The 15551-nt window shown below is 41.7% G+C and overlaps 1 long non-coding RNA gene across 1 annotated transcript; it reads left to right on the top strand.

Moving 5' to 3' along the window:
• Positions 393–14519, top strand: LOC110396872. Its single transcript, XR_002437333.1, has 5 exons — positions 393–552; positions 1798–1953; positions 9164–9246; positions 13949–14050; positions 14400–14519. It is a non-coding gene; the product is annotated as an uncharacterized LOC110396872 (long non-coding RNA).

The following is a 15551-nucleotide window of genomic DNA, read 5'->3' as shown; positions in this document are numbered from 1 at the left end:
ACATGGCCCTTTTTAGACCCCTCTTACAAGTGTTTAGATTTAGAAAGTCCCTTCCATTATGGCATGAGTCCCTGCCTCCATTGCCCCCCGTTATCCCTAAATGGGGTGAATGCAAAAACCTCTTTCCCTGCTTGTTGGCTGCCAAAGCTGCACAACAGTTAGTAAAATCACTGCCATCCTTACATCGGTGCAAATGCTACTGATGATTATGACCATTTGTTTGTTTATTTGTTTATTTGCTCTCTGCACACCAAGCAAAATCAAAGCGGGGCAAAGGGACGGCGCAAGATGGCGTCGGTCGGCCACAAGATGGCGTCGCGAGCCAGTCGGCGGGCGCGCGGCCGCGGCCGCTCGCGGTGCTGGGGGGACGCGCGGCCGTGGTGGCACGCGGCGCAGCCGTCCTGGCTCGCGGCATCGCCCAGCCCTCAGCGGCCCCCTGAAGACGGAGATGGTGCGACGTTTGGACGTTGTATCCAAAGCAAATGCAAATAAGCAAATCCAAAAGTTACGGAGTTAGCAATTTTTCCAGTCCTGTCCTCTTTGCAATGATTGGTTTGTACTTTATGTATGATTATAGTACTGCTGACTCTGTACTTCTTTACTATGCTTGCTGAGGGGAGGGGTTTTCACCCGGGCAGAGGTCTTCTCAACCTATAGGTGTGATTTTTGGTATTACAATGAAGGTAGTTCAGCTAAGGATGCATGGACACAAGTTGCCCAGCGAGCTGGTGAATGCCCCCTCCCTGGAAGCATTCCAGGCCAGGCTGGATGGGGCTGTGAGCAACCTGGTGTAAAGGGAGGTGTCCCTGCCTATAGCAGGGGGTTGGAACTAGGTGATCTTAAAGGTCCCTTCCGACCCTAACCATTCTATGATTCTATGATTCTGTGACCTTGAGTTTTCTTGCCAAAAAGTTGACAACATCATCAAAGCATCCTCATGAATGTCCTTCTTCAGGCCTACCAGCTCTGGGATATCCCAGGTTAAAGGATACTAAGCATTTATTCTTCTGATACCTAATACAATGTTAGCTCAGTTTTTAGAGAGGCTTTGGTTGGAAGGGACCTCAGAACCCCCCCAGCCCCAGCCCCAGCCCCAGCCATGAGCAGGGCTGCCCACCACGGCCCATCCAACCTGGCCCTGGGCACCTCCAGGGATGGTGCACCCACAGCTTTCTGGGCAGCAGTGCCAGGGCGTACCACACTCTGAGTGATGAATTTCTTCCTAACATCTAACCTAAATCTCCCCTCTTTTAGTTTAAAGGCATTTCTCCTTGTTCTATCACTATCAGACTGTGTAAAAAGTTGATCTCCCTCCTGTTTATAAGCTCCCCTCACGTACTGGAAGGCTGCAGTGAGGTCTGCCCAGAGTATTCTCTTCTCCGGGCTAAACAAGCCCAGCATATCTCCATAGGAGAGGTGCTCCAGCCCTCTGAACATCTTTGTGGCCTCCTCGGGACCCACTCCAACAGCTCCACATCCTTCCTGCACTGGGGGCCCCAGGCTGGGACACAGTACTCCAGCTGGAGCCTTAGAGCAGAGTAGAGGGGGACAATCACCTCCCCTTGCTGCCACCCCTCTTCAGATGCAGCCCAGGATACCATTGGCTTTCAGGCCTGCAAGTGCACACCGCTGGCTTATGTCCAGCTTTTTGTCCATCAGGACTCCTAAGTCCTTCTCAGCAGGGCTGCTCTCAATGAGTTCTTCTCCTAGTCCATATACATATCTGGGATTGTCCCAGCTGAAGTGCAGTACTTTGCAGTTGGCCTTGTTGAACCTCATTTCTCCCTCTCTGGACAGGAGGCAGGTGGGACACTGGCAGGATATGAAGGAAAACATTTCCACTACGGCAAAAGCTTTGTAGAAGGAGAGGGAGGCTGCCTGTGTGTGTGCTTAACTATTGCAGAAGGAAGAAGCACTGCTGAGGAGGCTGATACCCATCAGGAGCAAGGAAAGGTATTGCCAAAGATGTATTTATTTGTGTTTCTGGCACATTTGATTAAATCTCAAATGGTTCCCTAGACAGTGGCAGCAAGCCTTACTTCTCAATAGCTGACAAAAATCAGCATAGCTTTCTGGAGCTATAGCCCTCTGATCTGAGGGTCTAACCCTTTGTTTTCACTTCTGTCTGCCTCCAACCTAATCACCAGACCTTCCAAACCAATAACAAAAAAGTTAAAAATCGGCTTTATATACAAAGCCTAGAATAAAACATCTGTATACATCTCGGAAGACTTCACAACCCTCTGTTTTATTAGTATCTCTAAAATAACTTTTCTTTCCTGACTAATTCAGCCAGAAGCACTCAGACAATCCTCATAGGACTGTTATGTGTATTTCCAATTAAGCAATTTATAAGCACTGGCTGCAAAGAGCTTTTTGTTCTTAAGAAAATTATTTCTTCATTAAGAACAAAACAAGTCTTTTTTTACCCCTGCTTTATCTGAAAGCCCTTGTGCCCCCTTCACATATGGTTTAAGTACTGAGCTATGTAGAAGGAGATTAATCATCTTGTATCCCAACAAGCAGGCAAGACATGGCAGCTGGGTCAGCCTCACAGGGAATAGGCTTTTCAGTGTTTGTTTTCAGAGAGAAGTCAGGCAGACAGACACTTACTTTCAAGCTACTGCCTTTGCCAGAGGCAACCCACACAGTCGTGAACCCTTCTGGAGTCTGAGTCATGTAGAACTGCCATAGATAAAATGAAGACAGCCAAGAGGGAAAAAAAATCCCATTCACATCCAGCTAATGAGTAGAATTTCCAAATTGCCTCCTGTTTTACAGGCTGTGTACCTTAATTAGATGAATCACAGAGGGTAGAAAACACAGGCCAAAGAGCTCAGAGTCCACTTCATTCTTTTACACTAGCAGCATTATCTGCCTCCCCATGAGGAAAGAATGTCCCTCCATTTTCTCAGACAACAGTCTTCTGGCAAGAGGCATGAACTAGTGTGGAAAATAAGAGCAGAAATGATGTGTTATTGACTTGAGCTATCTGCACAATCACTTTATTCCTTTTCCTCTCCCAAAGTCTAACCATTAACATCACTTTCTGTGATGACACTTACCATCTTGCTTTCTGGTTGAGGTCAGGTCCATGACAAAACAGCAGGAGCGGCACTGAGCAGCAACATAGAGGACTAAGCTCAAAGATAGCCACCTGCAAGTATTAGGAATTGACTCACCAGAAATCTCTCTGATATGATAACAGGAAGACATTATGAGCCTTGGGCATTCCAAGGACTCTTGAGAAGAAACTCCATGTTGGTGTAATAGATAAACTGTATTCCCTTTGTCTTTCTCCAGGACAGATTAGAATGAGGCAGGCTAACAGTTCCTGAATGCGTGGGATTGATACCTGGTGTCAGTTTGCAATATACAGACATGGAATAACAAATAAAACAAAATTGGTACATGGCTCCTGGAACAGAGAACTCCACTGGCAAATGGAGAGTCACTGATCTGTAGGGTCAAAAATATATATATATAAAAAATGGAGATAGACACTCCTGCCATGGCAGCTTGAAAAAAAAGGAAGAGGATAGAGTGAAAAGCTTATCATAGTTGGTGCTCAGAGTCAGCAATGTTGTCAGAATGAAAGGGAAAACTGCAAAGTAAATGACAGAAACAAATAAGGAAGTTGACAAAGGGACTATGGGAAGCAGAGGTGTAGAAAATAATGGCATAGTTGGAGATCAAGGATGAGGAGCGAAAAGTAATTGTCAATGGTATGAACATTATGCAAGGTATGAGATTGATCTAGAAGCTGTGCTTTGTGTTGACAGCAGTGTCAGAGAGGCCAGAATGGGGAAAATAATGTTAGGCAGGAGATAAAGTGAAAGTGGGAAAGAGCATGATCAGCCATGAGTCTTAGAAACATTGCAAAAGAAGAATCATTGGTGTTTAGATATTTAGTGCAAAGAGAGTATAAAGAACAATCAGAGCTGTCTAGTTACTCACCTGAAGGAAAGGGGACATGGCAGAATCTTAGCTGTAACAAAGTAAAGGGAATAAATAAGAGGACACAGTCAGGGAGAAAGATCAGGATTTAATTTTGCTTGGTGTTCAGTCAGCAAGAGATGTGGGGGTGGCAATATTGCCAAAGAAAAGCTAAGTTGAAGGAAACAGATTAGGAGCAGTGAGTCAGCTATGTGAGTTCATGGTTGCAACTGATAATTGAAGCTGCAGAAGAGTGAGAATTGTATGAGATTCCAAGGGGGCATTCCTTTCTGGGCTTTACGGCTCAGAATCCTGTAGAACATACAAAGTTCGACAACACTTAGTCAGCAGAGACCTGCATGAGGAGAATGGAGCAGCAGTGGCCAGGAGCTGACAGAGTATTCTTGGGATAGAAGCAGACTTGAGAGAAAATTGCTCTTGAATTTAAATTAATCATTGGAGACATCACCTCTCAGGGGAATCTTCTGTGAGTACAAGTTTAGGACTTGTGCATCAGCTGCTGTAAAGTCTTCTGTAGCCAATCTATGAATTACCTAATGGGGTGGTATATAACAACACATGGACTATGGAGGCAACAGTCACATTTCTGTCTATAATTGAGCTCATTGGAATCATTTTGTTTAAAAAGCTTATCTTTGCTTTCCTACAGTACTGCTAGAAATCCCATGTGGTATCCAGATACATTTTTCTCCTCTTATTCAGGCTTTTGTGGAAAGGGAACCGCTTTGTGACATCTGATTCTTACACACCTGCCTTGGTATCTGAGGTAGCAAACACACTCCTCTGTTGCTCTGGAAACTAGCTTTACATGCACTGTTTCATCTACCCCTTAATTCTTCCACTGGGGCACTAAATCTGGACTAAGCTGAAATACTAGGACAATAATTCTTAATCCACTGTGGAACATTAACTGAGTGTTAAGACAGCTATTTGCTGTATATTATGAACGTGGCTCCATTTCATTTCCTCTCTAGAGATGCTGATTCACTGATGGAGTGATGTTCTCCCAGGCAGGAAAGGATTAAATAGAGACAGCAGACTCAAAAGTAATAAATAAAGCTGTAGAAGCAAAATTGCCTGATATTATATTAGTTTAGAAGTGCTATGTAATCATGTCGTCAGAGCTTGTGTTGCACACATGCAAGGGAGCAGAGTTAAGGTTGTGTCCTTAATTTTGGACTACGGTAGTTCACGAGGTTATAGAGTTTACAGCTGGGTGTTTTACACTGCAGCCTAGCACTGGGAAGGAAGTAGGCGTCTATTTAGCTACAGCAGCAGTGTCTCATTTTCATTCTCTCTTAACCCTATTACAGTAAAAATGTTCTTCAGAGGAACACAAGTGTTACTTCCCCTGCATCCCAAATGCAAAACTGAGGTGCTGGAGAAGAATATGGTCCTTTCCTGTCCTTTCCATCAACAGAATGTGCAGCAGAAAGCAAACATGTTTCCTGGTCCCAGCTTCTAAATGCAGTACATGGTCACACAGTCTCCTTGGTAGTGTGCTAGTGCAGAAGGGTTGCATGGCTGAAACTGAAGCTCAGATAGTGCTTCTCTAATTCCCACAAAACAGGCTAGAATCACATGCAGCCTTTCAGTGAATTGTCACATCACCCTGTTTGAAGGCACCATCTCCAAAACTAGACAATCTATTCTTCTTCCCTCTTTTTTTTGTGAATCGCTGGTCCAGAAAGCAGCTGTGCTGATACTGACATACTGTCCTGGCTGCCATGAGTACCAGTGGGAGTAGCTTACCAGAGCACCTTGCTCAGGCCTGGGACAGCCAGTGCATTGGGAATACAGAGCACAGGCAGAAGGAAGGGGCTCGCAGGACTCTTCTTCTGTCTCTCTGGGGGTATGGCCAAGTGGCATACGTTTCAGCACTGTCTTGAGTGTACTGATCTACTCCAGGGCCAAAAATTGGTCCACATGAATTGTGAAAATTAGGCAGTTTTAAAGGTTGTAAATCTCATCGGAGTGTATCAAGGTGCAGAAGAACATCTGAGCTTGTTTGTTCTTTACAAGAAGCCATGTTGCTGCAGGACTTAGTGTTAACAAAGAAGCATGCTTGCCTCTTTATCCTGAGAAAACAAATACAGAAAGCTGTGACTGCTAGCAGGTTATGAGTGAATTTGAGTTTGAGACATCTGTATGTGCAGAACTCCACAAAAATCCTCTGCGTCTGTGTCCGGGATCTGCAATCCACTTCACCTAATCCAGACTGTTAGCATGCTAAATAAAACTGAAAAAAGGAGTTGATCTTTATTCCTGTGCAAAATCAGTGAGGCAGAGTGCTCAGTTTGATTTTGATAGTATGTTGTGCAGCTGTGAGGGAGAGATCAAACCTCCGAGACAGGCTGTGGAAGTGACCTACCCTCCATGGCAGAAGAGGGTCTTCTCCCAGGCCTGGAGCACACATCTTTAATGTCTAGCTCTTCTGTTTTTGCTGTGTGTGCTGGTGCCTCATGGTGTAGCTGCTCTTGCTACACACTTTGGGGAACCAGAGTTTCACAGCAGGGTCGTAGTTGACATTCTTAGCACATTCCTTTCATTTCTTCCCCCTGGCATAGCAATTGATATTCCACACACTGCTGCCTCATTTCTGGTCAGGCTATTCTTTACAATCTATTTTTAAGGTTTCCCCCAAAACTTGCCTAGTAAGAGCTTTTGTGTAATTGCTCCTCAGGATTTGCATTTCAGCACAGTATTAGGTCTTGGATCTGGCTGCAGTCTCGCCTCACCTCAGCTAATTTAAAGTGAATGATCTAATCACAGGAATACACTTGTTTTAATTCTCAGAACGTTCTCATTCTTGATCAATTTATTGTATTTTATTTCCACTTTTAGTAATTCTGTGGTTTCTGCAGTAGGTCTTCAGAGCTCTCCTCCTAATTGAAGGGGGGTATAGTATCTGTCAGAAGAATTTTTGGTGTATTTTCTAATGTTTTTCATGTTTTTCATGTTTTGTAGGCCTGACTTATTTGTGACTGGTGGTGCCAGCTAGGTGGTTCTCATTTTCTTTCCTCCTTTGTTATCTGCTTTAAATTTTCCTCTGTGATTGATAAGTTTGTTTATCTTCCTCTTAACAGACTCACAAGGCATCAGCTCCACCTATGTCATTGGATTTAGGTAGAAATATTGACAGTCTGAACCATATTTGCATTCCAAAATCAACCTTTAAAGTTTCTGTCTGGACTTGAATTCCCTGGTTTAAATTCATTTCTGGATAGACTGACTAAAGTATTTTCTTCACTCCTCCTCCTGGGTAAATAATTCTCTTTTTTTTTTTTTCTGTGAGGATTATCTATTTGTAAAGATGTTCCTTGATGTTCTGTCTACTCTTCCCCTTTACCTAAGGTCATTTTAGAAGGCTCCTGTTTGTAACTCTTGCTCACATTATGATGCTTGCGCACAATTGAAAAATGTCTTCTGTTATTCTTACCTATGGAGTCATAACTTGTCCAGGCTAGTCTGTTCTTTTTAATCTTCCCTCACTGGCTCCAAAAGGTCTTTTATTTGAATCTGGCAGATACTGCTCCTCCAGTTCAAGCTCTTGTGATCCTGTCTGCCCCTGTCTGCCAGCATCCATAACCTTTTCCTTATAAATTGTTCTTAGCATTTTGCCAAGATACCATAATATGAACAAAATGGGAAAAAGTGCAGATGCTAATCACATTTATTGAATCGTCTGGGTGGTGATCCTCAGCTTCATCTCCTGCCATAATGTGTTTGATGTGCTATCTTTATGGTCTCTTCCTCTGGGTATAAAAATGACCTTTGGATTATTTTGTTACGATTTTAAGAACTCCTATGGTATATAGGTAATCTGGCTGCCTTACTTGGGAAGTTTAATGACCTGAGCACCATTGGCCTTTTTCTCTGATGCTAAGTGGAAGGGAGTCAAGTGGCAAGTAAGCTACAGTCACATCATCTCCCTGGGTGATCACAATCTTTTTTTTGTAGTTATGAGCCCGTTTGAATCTCTGTCTACTAGTAAATAAGCTGAAATAACTTGGCTGAAGACATGCGGCCACCAAAGCAAGGTAGCTGTGTCCAGACTGCCTACAGGGAATGATCTGTAGCTTGTGTCAGCCTCGCAGATACAGAAGAATATCAGCTGACCCAAGCCAGACCTGTGCCAGATCTATGCTAGCTAACAGTATACAGAAGCCCCCTGTTTCAGACCTGTGTCCAGCCCAAGACATTATGTCCTTTGGGTAAGGTGTATATCATGCTACATTTGTTCATTTTTTTCTAATATGTCTGTTGGAGATAAGAAAGAAGGTCAAGATGGCTTTTGTGTGCTTGATTCTATAGGACTGAAGGTAAAGGGAATATTTCCATTGCTGCCGTGAGATACAATTAGGCTCTGTGCTACTATGATAGAATGCAGCCATTGCAGTGGTATCAAAATTGTTTTATAACTCTGTCTGTCAGTGATTGCTTTCTCTGTGGCTCAAGTTAGCCAGACTTTGGAAAATTTCATCTAAAATTAGCAATTCAGCACACATGAAAATTAGAGGCTGGCAAATATCTTGATTTTTTTTCTCCAGCACAGAACCAGTCCAAGGCTTTCCTGACAAATACCTGTATTATCTGGTGATGAAATCACTGTACATGTATCCTGTATCCCTCAAGTTTGCTGATTGGGTTTCTCCCTTCTGTGGTTGATCCCTAAGGATGATGACAAACATCTACTGCTACTACTTATTTATTAGTGCACAGTACAGAGGTTTGTACTGGGGACCTAAAAGGTTTCAGTTCCATGTGGAGGTCACTAGGGCTTCATGTAATATCATTTATTTTCTATTAACGTGGGAAGTAACTTAATTAACTTAATCTCCTTGAGACTTTCTACTGAGTGGAAGTTCAGATAAAAGGAATCTCTGAAAGCAAATACTTTTTGAAACTGTAAAAATATAAAATGTAAAAACTATATTGTGTTTATAAATCATGACATCATATTATTATTATTATTCTCTTGGAGCAGTTTATGGAGCAGTAAAGCCAGAATTCTGTATAGAGATGAAAGTCAATATCTATCTCCATCCCTGCACCAACATTAGAAGGAAATATTGCTAGATGTTGCAAGCTAGGAGGGAAAGGAGGAATATTAACTAGAGTCTTTTTCCATATTATATGCTCATGTTACAGAACAAACAACTCTACAGTCCCATCTTTGTATTCTTATAGAATTTTCTTTTCACAGAGCAATAAAAAGGCAGACATTCCTAAATATTTGGGAGGACAACACTGGAGATGTCTTTAGAGTCAGTGCCCTTCCTCTGTAAGGTGAGAAATTATAATAGAAAACACATTTGTATGAAAAGCAATTGTAGGAAGAATACCAATGTTTTCATCTGTATTTTAAAGTGCATGCATAGAATGCAGTGTAAGGTCAGCAAACCTTTTCTTTCTTATTTATGATCCACAAGGCAGTGTCTACGTGTCCATTCATTCTGCGCAGATTTTCCAGAGCTGACTTGAAACTTGTGATCTTAGTTAACTTCATTCAGGCCCCTGACCTGAATAGGAATGAAATATGAAGGAGGCTATTTAGCATATTACATTTTGTTCAGTCTCTGGTACAGCCAGGAGGTGGCACTGGAAGTCTAGTTTACTGCAACTCAATCTCAGGTTGTAGGTATTTTCCAGTCTTGACGCTGTGAAAAGATGGTGTGTTGCTGCAGTTCTCCCATCTGCACCATTTAGTGGCAACTGCCTGCACACTGCTTAGATCTGCAAGGCAACTAAAAGGATCCCAGCAACCTTGCAGAGCTCTCTATGAAATGCTGCCTGGTCTTTTATTATTATTATTATTATTATTATTATTATTATTATTATTATTATTATTATTATTATTATTATTATTATTATTCTGTACTGCTGACTCAACTCTGCTGTTTGCAGGTTCGACCAATCCATCCTTTCAGCAGGAAAAATACATATTCTTTGTGTGCACACCCTTCCAAACAGCTGATATTTGCTTTTGCCCACAACAGCAAGTGAATGCAAATGTATAGTTAGAGCAATTGCTTGACAAGTAGTAGTATATTCCCTCTCCTTTCTCCCCTTGCTTACTCCTTAGCACTCATAATTGGAGATTTAGTAACTATTTTGTGTTCGCTTATCTGGTGAAGTGATTGTGGACAACTAGTGTTTGTTTATCCTATTCAGTGTCTTTATAAAAATCCAGTTATCATAGTGAATAATTCTGTAAGTTACCCACACAAAAAGCAGAGAAAAACCATGGGAGAATGTAGCACAAATGAGCAAAGTGAGAGGAACAAGGAGAGAATAGCAAACCTAGTTGCTATCAGCTGGAATACTTTCTATATCTGCTTAAGTTTACAGTCCATGTCTTCTAAAATAAACAGCTTTGGGTTGGGTCAGCACATGATGGGAGCTTGTTGGGGGAAAACAGATGTCGCATAGAAGTATTGCAAATAATTTGGTAGTCTAAACTGTATCTGCATGGGGAATGACTATTAAATGAGCAAAAGGCTTCACCAAAATCTTTTTTCTAAGAGCTACTTAGCTGCTGGCTAGTGACAACAACAACAAAAAAGCGTATTTATAGAAATAAGTCCCAAATCTCTGTGTGTTAGGTTTCTCAGGCTGCAGCAACCCCAGGGTAGATATTGCTGCCTCCACAAAACAACGCATGTGCTGTCCCTTGCCTCTCAAGCAGATTTTTGTATGTCCCCTTACTGTGGCAACTGAAAATGGGAAAGTGGAAGAAGGGCAAGGGAAGAATATAGTAAGCTTTGTCTTAGGGTTTGATCACCTTTAAGAAAAGACAGGAATATTGACAATCTTGCTGTTCTGAAGGACTTGAAAAACTGATAGATGACTGGAAGTAGAGAGAAGCAGCTCATCGAGTTAAACAAGACTACAAGAGAAACAGACGACGTGGAGGTTTTTGAATACAACCAAATACAAAGGCAAGAGAAGTGTGCCTCAGGGAGGCAAGCAGTGAGAAGAGGTGAATAGAAGATTTTACTCACAGAAAATACTGAAGTTATTGTATTCTGAACTTCATTGGCCACCCAGAGAGTCTGTGGAGCCTCCTTCTCTGGAGATACTCAAGACCTGCCTGGACACCTTCCTGTGCAACCTGCTGTAGGGAACCTGCTTTAGCAGAGGATTGGGTTAGATATCTCCAGAGATCCCTTCCAACCCCTACAACTTTGTGATTCTGATTGTTTGATTTCGAAGCAGCAGTGTATGGTATGGTAGAACCTGATTCTAAATGGATGTAGTTATCAAAGTGGAAGCACAGATAGAAAGAGATGTAGCGTCTTCTCCACAGTCCTGCATCTTGGGATAGTTATTCCTAGAACTGGTCAGAGGAGGGAGAGAAACTGTGCTTCTTCCAATCTTTCTGCTAACAGTTCCACTGTTTTTAAAAATCCTAAGAAAAGACTAACAATATAGCTGGGAAGAAATCATTGAAATGTCACTGATATTTTCTTCAAACTTTGTAAGTTTCAGCCCACTACATTACACATATACCCTGAGTGCTAATGCAGGCTGTGCACCCAAGACAGATAACGAGTCAGCTCTGGACTGAACTGCATGGGTGAGAGAAATCACCTGCCTTTCTTGTCCCTGACTGCTCTGCTAACACCAGTTGCAGAGATGGCATTTGAAAGGCCAACTTGTGTCCACAGACGACTGAAAATGAGGGCAAGTAGAACAAGCAGCCAGACAGACTGCATGATTCTTGTAACTTCCCATTGCTCCTGACGAGACTAGAGTTTTAAACTGGTATCTACCACTGAAGGGTTCCATACCTTATGGTCCCTTCTCTGAGCTTTGCAAACATATCTGTGCATGTTACTGCAAGTCCTTTCACATCAGTCTGAGGACTGCAGCTGCCAGGTGGTCTTGCATTGCTGTAAGCATCTAGGTCCAAACCTCTTATCGAAAACAATGACATTTGGATTGGAAATGCTATTTTGACTCTTCTCTTTTTTTCAGTTACCACGGCCTAGAGGATGATGGCTTATAATAGCTGGAATATTTAAAAAATGCACCAAGCTCTGTGCTGACAAAACAGCAATTTGTATGTGCTCAGTACTTCTGGCTAATCTCAGCACAGAGTTCACATGCTGAATGAATCTTTTTTTTCTTTCATCATTCATTGTATTAACTTGAGGTCATGCTCCACTGACACTTGCAAACAGCACCCGTCTCCGTCAGTCACAGCAGTGCACAAAAAGGCCTTGAAAGGAATTAATGATGTCTAATAGACATACTCAGCTCACACGCAGCCCCTCGGGATGGACATGAGAGCATTAGGGTCTGATGTGAAATGGCAGGAGGAGGGAACAGAGGTAAGCGTATAAAAATAGGAACGCTATTGTTTGAAATGGTATCACACATATGTAATGGCCCAGATATTTAATTTGAGGGTTTTTCTGAGAGATCTGCAAAACCCGGTAGTTATGGCAAAGCCAACTTACTATGTTTTGTATGGTTACAGTTAAAAAAGGCAAAGTGACAGTATGCAGTCCTGTAAACCGAGCGCAGTACTCTGGATCGCATCAAGAGAGAAAAGTGGTGACTGGATTTAGTTCAAAGCTGTAAGAAAATTGAGATCAGACCAATAATAAAGAAGCGATAAAAGTGTTTTGCTTCTTGATGAAAAATGAATACGGCAGCAATAAATAAAGGTGCTAATCACAAGGAATCACTTACATTGTTGATGAGCAAGGTCACATTAATGTGATGAAGAATGTGAGAATTAAGGTCATTTGTGCAACTGATGTCAAAGCAGAAATCCATCCTTTCTTCTTCCTTCTCCTTTCTTTTCTTTTTCATTCCAGAAGCTTCAGGAGACTTCTTCACTGGTGTAAGACTAATTATTTTGGGATTGGGAGCAATTCTGCATCTGATTAGCAGGAACATGTATAAATTAGCAACACCTAATTCTTCATTTATCTTCTCACCCCAGAATCACTAAGTACTTTACTGAACGTTTGATAAAGCCTCACTGCATTTGTGCTGTAGAAAAAAAAAGGTTACTTTTATTTCATGGACCAACAAATTGAGACTGTGGGAGGAACTACTGAAGATCACTGCAGGCAATGCTTGACCGAAGATAGGAACTCGGTACTTTCAGCTTTAATATACAACAACTCCCTCAATAATGCTTTTTCTTGCTAATGAGAAAATTTGTCCAGGCCAAAAAGGTTAGGAGTATTCCATTCCAAAGAGAGTATCTGGATGCTCTGACTTTTGCTTTGCCTCCCAGTAAAGGCGTACTAGGCTGACTGACTTTTCTATGTTACTAATTTTACTCGTCTGTCCACAGAATGATCAAGAACTGTCTTATAAAAATATTAACGCTGAGTCATATACCAACAAAAGCAAACAAATTCACTCTGGCAGCTGCAATAGTGAATTTCACTTACTCTTGCTGTGCCTAGGCATAGTGTGGCATATGGTACTGTGGTGATTTCATTTCATTTCAGAGTTTCTTTTTGACATGTCATTAAGTTTCATCATCTCTCAAATAGAGTTACTGAAAGAGCAAGTATAAGTCTTTCAATATACTACAAACAAGGGACTATGTGTGTCTTCTTGACACGTGTAAATCCACCTATGAGCATTGCTAGAAAAATGAACAGGTGTTGTAAACTTCTAAATTCAATATATGAAAAGATCTCTGCATCTCTAATGTGTAAAGGCAAGCAAGCAATGTTCTCCTGAGGTTGAAGCAGATGTGTGTGGCTCTCCTCCTGACTCTCTATTTTGAGACTCTAAGTTGAGAGCACAAAGTGAATGGCGATTTTTACAGCCCAGAATGCTAAGTACTGAATGGCACAATATTACTATGGATTCTAGAAAAAAGAGGTACAAGGTGTTGTAACATGAGAGCTGCATTGACTATCTGACCATCAATAAGTTGGTAGTGCTCAGATGGTGTGTTATTCTCAGTGTTATGGATCTTGCTCATGTCTGACTCATTTCTTCTGCATTTTCACAGAATCATAGAACCATTATGGTTGGAACAGACCTCTAAGATCATCTAGTCTGACCATCAACACATCATCAGAGATTTGCATTGCTCATCCTTCTGGACTCCAAGGTACTGAACCTCCTGTATCTTGTGTGGGAGGTCTGGTTTGATCCCTGATCTGGGATCAAACATCAGGGAGCAGCAGCAGTCAGTGCCAGAGTTTCCTGACATCCGTATGTCAGACAGTGCTCAGCTCTTGGGATACAAGGTGGATTTTTCTTCTTCCAGCAGTTAAAAGGGGAAAGAAAAAAAAAATAAAGGAAAGAAATAAACAAATCCCCAGAATGTGAGTCAGAGTAAGAAAAGTGAAAAGTTGTAGCTTGAGAAGAATGGGCTTTTCATTTCATCTCATCATTATTTTTAACAACCTTGCATCCTATTTCAAATTTTATGGCTTGTGATCTTTAAATCATCATAGGGAAACATCCAGACTCTGTGAACTGAGGATGACAGAAAGCTGATGCCAGTGAAAGTGAAGTGAGTAGATTTTCACTAGACAAGGTTCTTGAGATTCAATGTGAAGAAGAATTTTTCTTTAGACCAGAATTGCGTGATATTTCATGCATATCTGTTTGGATAGATTTGGACAATAATCCAGTAAAAATCCCCAAGGTCTGCAGGGCAAGTGCACTTCAAGGCAAGGAAAGTGTCCTCCAAGAGCAATGATTCCCCACGGAGACACAAAGTAAGCATTAGGCAGTGGAGGCTGCCTTGTGGTGTCAGACCAGAACCTTAGAAATTGGCTGTCATTAATGGGCAGATCCCCTTACTTACAGCTTTTGCTGATATGAAGTGGCATCTTAACATTAGGATAATTCTGCTGACATTTCCAGGCCCTCTTCTGGAGATGATATTAAAGTATTTAGAGTGGAGCCAGTGAAACAAAGGTCAGTTTTTAGGAGCTGTAAGAGAAAAATGTGACGCCAGAGCACTGCAGGTTAAACAAGTATAGTGGTGTTGACTGGGATAATGTTCTTGGTACGGTGTTGTGTTTTGGATTTGGAGTGAAAATAATGTTGATCCAGATCCAATGAAGAATGTCAAAACAACCACCAGGTGGATCAGGCTGCTACAATTGAAGTGGCTCAGCTGATAAATCTCTAGATAGACTAGGAATGGATGGCTAGATTATTGTCCTACTCTACCTATATATATTATCAGTAGAAACTTATTTGTTCTTTTAATTAGGCAAAAATTTGTCAAAGTGTGTGAAAAATTGCTTATCCCACTGAAAACAGAGTTATGTGGTGAGGGCTCACAGCCCATTCTTCAACTTTTACATAAATACTTTTATTATATATTTTTATGTTCTGCATGAAAAGTGTGTCCGTGGGATTGTGTGCTGGTTGTAAACACTCTGCCTGCCACAGCTACCTGCTTCTTGACCAAGCTAAATGTGGAAGCATATTCTAATGGTTGAGCTGAGCAAAGTTTATTTTCTGTTCTGCAACGGTATGGGTAAAGCAGGAAAAACTGCATCCAGCTGAGTTGGACCAGAGTGAAACCTGGCCAAGAGACTTTCGTTTTGAGTTTTAATTGTGTGTTGCAGAGAAACTTGTTTGTCTTAACT

Source organism: Numida meleagris, chromosome 3 (assembly GCF_002078875.1).
Source record: "Numida meleagris isolate 19003 breed g44 Domestic line chromosome 3, NumMel1.0, whole genome shotgun sequence".
Classification (NCBI taxonomy): domain Eukaryota; kingdom Metazoa; phylum Chordata; class Aves; order Galliformes; family Numididae; genus Numida; species Numida meleagris.
This window is presented reverse-complemented; position numbering and strand designations above follow the sequence as displayed.